The following is an 8255-nucleotide window of genomic DNA, read 5'->3' on the forward strand; positions in this document are numbered from 1 at the left end:
CAAACTCTTTCAGAGAAGAGTAAGGCAACTATTTTGACAACGCAAAAGATGAATAAGGCAATTTTTCCAACGGAGAATAAGGCAACTCTTTCGGCAACGCGAAAGACAGACAAGGCAAACTCTTTCAGAGAAGAGTAAGGCAACTCTTTTGACAACGCAAAAGATGAATAAGGCGATCCAAAGGAACAAGGCGATTCTTTCGACAATGCGAAAGATGACAAAGGCAATCCAAAGGAGTAAGGTGATTCTTTCGACAATGCGAAAGATGACAAAAGGCAATCCTTTCGGAGAGAAGGCTAATCTTTCAATAATATGAAAGACGACAAAGGCTATCCTTTCGGAGATAAGGCTAATCTTTCAACAATGTGAAAGATGACAAAGGAAACTCTCTCGAAGGGGTCAAGATGCATCAATATGGACATCAAGCTTTCACTTAACATCAGGATAGCTAGAAAATATTGTCAAAATGTTGAAAATTTGTTGTTGATTCAAAGTAATTGAAAATGATGAAAATATTCTTTCTTTTCTACCTGAAGTATTACCTCCAAACAGGATTGACTTCATAGAATCAAGATTTTGGAATCCAAATTGCTTGCGATTGACCTTCTTCAAAGAAGTTATCAATTTCCTTGATATGAGCAGGAAAGAGAATTTGATATTATGAAAGCAATTGATGAAAGAGTATTGATAATAGAATTTCACAAATTTAAAGAGAATTCTTGATAAATTTGGCAGTTTGATATCCTGGGAGCTTCTCTCATGATAATCTTCCTGCGCTCTTTTGGCTCTCTTGGGTTTTTCCTTCATTTTGGAGATGTTCTGACTTTTTCTCTCTTTTCTTTTTCCTCTCTTTCTCTCTTTTGGGAAGGATACGTCACAAACTCCTTCATCTTGGAGATGTTTCGATCCTTCTTAGACGATATTGGCTCATGGGTTAGAGATCTTTGAATGATAGCTGAAATTAAATATCTTTTAGGGATTGTCGAGAGGTTCATCGCATCTGCCTTCATCTCGACAGTGCTTTGGACTTTCCCTGGAAGGATCTGTCACAAACTCCGTCATCTTGGAGATGTTTCAGATCTTCTTTGGCCCCGGGGGTCTACTCGCTTAATTCGCCTTCATCTTGACGACAAGTGAGAGATCCCTTTTGCGGATATTTAATGGCAGCTTAGGTGATTCTAAGGAGACAGGGCTTGGATGAATTCTCTCTTTTCTAGCGCTCAGGATATTTCTACTGCCTCGTTTTACAATAATAATCTTTAAAAATGCGCCATTTGACTGCGATTAATATCAATCATCTATGACTTTTCAATAACATTGAATCTTCTTTTCCGGCCATATCGAGGATTTATCCTTCATCCTTTTGGTTGGCCAATAGAAAGAATTTGAAGTTTGAATCTCTTTTCGCAAAAGCTTCACTCTTTTGGAAGTAATGCTAAAGGTAAACTTGAGATAAAGATTAGTGCAATAAAGATTCTGAAATCAACAAATAATTTGATTGACAAATTGACAAAGTTTTCTCAAAATCCTGGGTAAAAGAGAGCATTTGAGGTCCGGCTCCACACATCCGTGACGAAAATTATCCTCTCATTTCCCCAAAGGAGGCAACTATCAGTTCACTAGGAACAATATCAGTTTAATTAAGAATGACCATCGGTTCACTGAGAACAAAATCAGTTCAACGACCATCGCTGGGAATAATATCAGTTCAATGAAGAACGACCATCGGTTCGCTGGGAAAAATATCAGTTCAATTAAGAACGACTATCAGTTCATTTGGGGGAACAATATCAGTTCGATTAAGAACGACTATCAATTCACTTGGGAACACTATCAGTTCACTTGGAACACTATCAGTTCGATGAAGAACGACTATCAGTTCGCTTGAGAACACTATCAGTTCGATGAAGAACGACTATCAGTTCACTGGGAACAATATCAGTTCGATGAAGAACGACTATCAGTTCACTTGGGAAAGCTATCAGTTCAATGCAGAATGACTATCAGTTCGCTGGGAACACTATCAGTTCACTGAAGAACGACTATTAGTTCACTTGGGAACGCTATCAGTTCGATGAAGAACGACTATCAATTCGCTTGGAACACTATCAGTTCGATGAAGAACGACTATCAGTTCACTTGGAACACTATCAGTTCAATGAAGAACGAGGACCATTATAGAGAGTTAGATTGCTTCTATGAATGGTTTCAGGATTATCCCCTTATCCTGAACGGGGAATGGAAATTGGATGACCTGGCGGTCGAAATTGAGAATTTTGGTAGTTCGAAAATTAGAGATTGGATGACCCGGAGGTCGAAATTGAAGAATTATGGAAAATGATTCAGGTTTATCCCTTAACCTGAAGGGGAATGTTGATGTAAATTTAATGCAAATGAATATGATTAAATGCAAATTGATGCAAATGAATGCAGAATTAATGCAAATGAGTGCATATATATGCAAAATGAGAGATTGGTTTATCCTGCCTGCATACAGGATGTTTTGAGGTAAAGATAAATTTTCAAAAAAATGCCCCAGTGTGACTGGGGAGGAAAATTTTGAATAAAAAAAAGGATAATTGACAAGCTTTATGACTAATATACGTCCTCAAGATCATTCCTCACAAGAGAGACATTTTGAAAAGAAAGAAGAAGCAAATAAGATGGCGCCAAGCTATTGAAAAATTCGATGACTTTATTGATGCTTTAAAATCAAGGAAAGAGAATGGGATTACATTATTCTTTTTGAAAAAGCAAGATAAGAAATGGGAAATTGTTGGCATTGTCATCTTCTGGAATGATTGTGGAAAAAGCTTAGTCAGGATGACTAGTCCTCCTTTTCATCTTCAACGAGAAGCTTCTTGTCAATGCAGTCTTGAACAATGTTCTTAAGGACGAAGCCGTTTTCTGTATCATGCCCTACTGCTCGATGAAATTTGCAAAATTGTTCTTTGAATCTGCCCATAATTGCTGGAGGATCACTAGCTTTAGGCAACCGAACAAGGTCTTTCTCAAGCATATACTCGAGTATACTCTCGAGTGTCTGATCCAGAGGGGTGAATTCTCGATCAGTTCTCCAGTCCTTGCGCTTTGATTTTTCCTGATCTTTCTTTTGATGCTGAGGGCTGGATTGGAGAGGTTTATCACTGTTAATGTCCTTCCCTTTTTGCCTTTTGATTCTCTCCAAACTGTTGCCATGATCATTCTTGTTGCCTTTGCTATTATTGAAAGATTTGGCCGCAAAAGTGAAGTGAGCCTTCTTTTTGGCATCTTGACTGTTTCTTGCAATGGTAAGGCCTTCATAGACTCCATTCTCTACTCCCATTTCGAGCCATTCAGCTCGTTCAATGAGTTCAACGAAAGACTTGGAGGGTGAGGTAGAGATTAATCCTCTCAGAGGTTGCGAAAAATTGTTGAGGATCAAGGATAAAGCATGCCTTTCTGATATAGGATCCCTCATTTTGTTGCAGGTCTCTCTCCATCTGCGAATGAAGTCCCTTGCTTTTTCCCTATCTCCCTGCTTCAGATTACAAAGGTGATTTAGCGTTGGTAGCGCTTCAGTATTGAACAGAAATCGCTCAATGAATAGGTTGACCACTTTATCGAATTCTCGCAGCTCGATTGGATTGATATGCTCGGAGTACCACTTGGCGGCAGTGCCTTCTAGGCTACGAGGAAAACAGAGAAATAGAGCCCTATTGTCTCTCTTGAATTTGGAGCATTCGGCGAAGAACGTGGCAAGGTGGGCTTTGGGATCACCAGAACCATCGAACTTGATGAACTTGCGGGGCAGATTTTCCAGTTCTTCGTCTCCTTCTAATCCATCATAAAAATCCTCGCTAGTGAAGACTTTCTTGCCTTTATCCCGAACCTGTAGATCTTTGACTATCTTGGCCATTTCTTTTAACTGTGCTTGAAACGGTTTTTCTATTGCTTGGCCCTTTGGTTTGCGAGTTGCTCCATGAATGATCTCGCATTCTTCCTTGGTATCATCTGCTAATTCTTCTTCGTCCGAAGTATCTTGAACATGCTCCTTGGTTGATTTCTTGGCCACACGATCTTTAATTTTCTGACTGAATGGATTTTTGTCTGAGCTGGTGCCAGCCTGCTCACTCATCATCCTCTTCATCATTTTCTGAAACATCGCGTACATCTGAGGATCTATGCCATCGTCCTCTTGCTGCTGTTCTTGATTCCTGACGGGTCGCGGGGAGTCCATCTCTTCTTCTGAGGCTGAGGAGTACTGTGGTGATGTGGTTTTTCTTCCTGACCTTGTTTGAACCATCAAATGCTGTGGATGCTCTCTGTAGGATAAAGTCTTGATTAGACTCTGAGAGAATTTTGGATTGGGAGGAAAATGATTATTGACGATATGGTAGACAATTGGAAGAATATCCCATTACTAGGGATGGAGTCGCCGCTGAAATTACGACAATTGTGTTGTCATTCTTTGTAAGAGAAATAACAACGGAAAATGTGCCTTGTTACCTAGGCGAGGTTGTCAACCACGAGGAAAACACCATTTTTGAAGGAAAGAGATATTTCTTGGAAAAAAAAAAAAACAATCCGCAAACGGATTTAGAATAAGGAGAAGGCAAGTGAGTAAACAATTTCCACCGCAGTAATCAAGGTATGCACGAGGAAAATAAGGTGAAGAATTTTTGCAAATAGACAAAAGAATTGAAAATCCAATGAAAGAAAACATATGATTTTGGAAAATTGTAGGCAGGATGAAAATGCAGCTGGAAATTCGAGATCCAGTAGAATGGTAGAATGGAAAATCACCTGGAGTTTTGAAAGAAATTGGATATTTGGGAAAATCTTCCAGGGTTTGAGAAAATAAAGGGAAAAGATGAGAAATATGGATATTTGAAAATATTTTGGGAAAATGTAAGGAAATAGAGGTAATATACGAACAATCACATCCTGCACAAACATTCATGCACATACAACACTCCCTAAAAGGCTGACTCCAGATGCATCATTTTGAAAAATAGTTGTAGGACCCTAACCCTAACTCTAGGTTTAGATCATCTTTGTCCAATCCAGTTATGCCGATATACCCGAATCGAAATCCAAGATACGTAGCATAGAATTTCAACTCCGGTTCTAAGGTAAGGTTTTCCAACATCCTTGAGCGCCTACCGATATACTTCGGACTGTGGCCCGCGGTACGTGGTAGGGGGGTGTTAACCCAAATAATTGGCCCAGTTGTGAGGCTCTGTCCCGAACTAGGGTTCTGGAAGAGAGCCCAGCAACGTGAAGACCGGGTAATGATAGGTAATGGGGATTTTAAAAAATGATCACATGCAAGAAATAGATGGTTCTAAATCCTAGAGAGATAGATTTTGAAAAATCCTTGAAGAAGCATACATTGTTTGCATTCAGATCCTAAATTGAGGAGAGTTGTGTTTAGACCTAAGTCTATGTGAACATGAAAATTTCTCCTCAATATGGTCCTACCAAACCATACCTAGTCTATATGCAGCCAATGTCAGCTAGGTCAGAATCTAGGCTCCTAGGCTCACATGATATTGAAATAAAAGAGCTGACATTTTGTGAACATAATTTCGATAATTGAACTAAGTCAAGCACAATTTAGGTCAGACAAGGACAGGTCCCATCTCGGTCGCCAAACCTGTTATCGTCGCAAAATTTTTCCCGTCTTCCCTTCCTTGCGGAAGAGAGAGGGAAATGCTTTCGCGCTTCAAACTTGACCGGATTTTGGAAATTGTTTTGAAATACTCGCCTCCGTTTTGAAAATTGCGGGAAAATCCATGGGATGGGGCTCGACCTGTCGGTACGAGGTTCGACCGTTCCTGCCGCCTTTAACAGGGGTAATCGAACCAAGGACCAAAATTATGCTTGACTCAGTAAAATTATCGAAATCGTGTTCTATCCTAAATGCACATAGAATTCAGGCATGTGCTTATGCAATTTTGTAAAATGCAAGTTGGAAAATATGATGTATGCTTAGAAAACATTTGGAATTGAAAAGCATTTCTCAAGAAAAGATGGAAATCAATCTCTCAGGAAAACTCAGACGAAGAAGGTTTGAAATCTCGAGAAAGTTTATAAAGATTTGGAAAATCTTGAAGAAATGAAAATCTCAGGAAAATTTTGAGAAAGTTATAAAACTTGGAAAACTATGAAGAAATGATAATTTCGGGAAAATGGAAGGAATTCTTGAGAAAAGATGAACTTTTTGAAACGGAAAATACTTATCGGGAAAAACTCAGACTTTGAGAATTTTCTTAGGAAAATGAGGGAAAATTTATAGGAAAGATCCATTGAAGAAGGAAATTCAAAACTTAGGAAATTGAAATCCTGAGAATCTGGTTTTTTTTTTTTAATATCTGAAAATCAACTTGGATTCTTGAGAAAATGAGAAATTCCTTTGAAAAGAATCTTAAGGAAATAACTTTTTAAGGAAAATCACAGGAAAACATTTGTTTTGGGAAATCCAACTCCGAATATCATCATAGTTTTTTGAGAAAATCGATTCCATGAAGTGCAAATCTTTTGAGAAAATCATAAGAAAAACGAATGATGCAGATGATATGAATGAATGAATGCACTTTTGAAAAGATTTCTGAAAATTTTATTGGAAAATGTGGATTAAGCCAAAGTAAATCCTTCATATATTCTGACTGTGGCCATGAATATATTCAGGGTTTATTTGAGTTAATTCACAATATTTTGAAAACATTGGAAATATGAGATGCATTTTCAAGATAGCCTAAGAGTGTAGGCTCAGTGTGACTGGTAGAAAGATGATGGATCTGGGTCTCGTCCATATTCCGACTAGGGCCGTAAATATGGACTCCACCGAGTTCATCAACTCTCTAAGAGTTGGTGCACGTGCCATTCGTGTTCATCCACGGTGAATTTTGAAAATTTGAGATTTATGCATCATAGAATCAGGATATTACTGAAATCAAACTATATGAGATGCGGCCTAATCTAAGCAGTAAAAGTAAATCTTATTCCAAAGTTTACATTGGAGTGTTACATTGCATAACATAAAGTAAAAGAAAATTGAAATGGAACCAAGGAATCAGCATCTTCTAGATTTTTCTGCAAAATGAGAGTTAGTACAAAATAAACAAGGAAATGGACATATATATATAATATATACAACGAAGAGACATATCAAAATGCTAACATAGGTGCTAAATGTCATGTAACAATGGAGATATAACTATATGAGAAAATATATGGATGTTCATACATGGAAATAAGAGCACATGAAGATATATATATATATATATATACATAAGTATATATCTATGTATATATATATATACATATATATATACATATATATATACATATAGATAAATATATATAGATATACATATATATATACATATAATGAGAAAATATGTACATACTAATGGAAATTACATATAATAGGTAAAACCAGAAATTACAAGTATATACAGTTTCTGTAGGTGATTTCGCACAGCCGTATTTCCCAAACTACAAGGTAACTTTCAATAAAAATGGGTATAGAACTTCTCTATATATCAGCAATGACGCTTGCAAAAGATGGTTGGGAGATCACGATTGGATATAGAGATATCCGTTCATGAATATGGCCAAATATCAAGACTGCACACTTACAGCAGAAAATGAATATGTGCAGGAAATGGGTTGTGGAAGCATCATGGGCTATTTCAAGGATATCATGAAAAGGATATGGAAAGATTGGTGAAAAGATGAAAATGTCATGGAAAATGATGAAACAATATATATAATTGGTGCTGCAAATGGGGTGATACAGCAAACAAGAATTTAGCACTAAGCTAAGCAAAATTTCTTAAAACCAAGGGTGATGTTCCAGCCATAGCTTCATAAAACAGAAATTGTAGCATCAAATGATGAAGTTCCAGCCATAACTTCATAAAACAAGCATTTTAAACATCAAGCTCATAAACCAAATGATGATGTTCCAGCATATCTTCATAAAACAGAAATTTGAACATCAAGCTCACAAATCAAATGATGAGGTTCCAGCCCATAGATTCATAAAATAGAAATTCATCATCAATCTCATGAGTCAAAATGATGAAGTTCCAGCCATAACTTCATAAAAACAGAAATTGTAGCATCAAATGATGAAGTTCCAGCCCATAGATTCATAAAACAGAAATTGTAACATCAAATGATGATGTTCCAGCCCATAGATTCATAAAACAGAAATTGTAACATCAAATGATGATATTACAGCCCATAGCTTCATAAAACAGAAT

The sequence above is a fragment of the Nuphar pumila genome, chromosome 1 (genome assembly GCF_984573655.1).
Source record: "Nuphar pumila chromosome 1, dmNupPumi1.hap1.1, whole genome shotgun sequence".
Classification (NCBI taxonomy): Eukaryota; Viridiplantae; Streptophyta; class Magnoliopsida; order Nymphaeales; family Nymphaeaceae; genus Nuphar; species Nuphar pumila.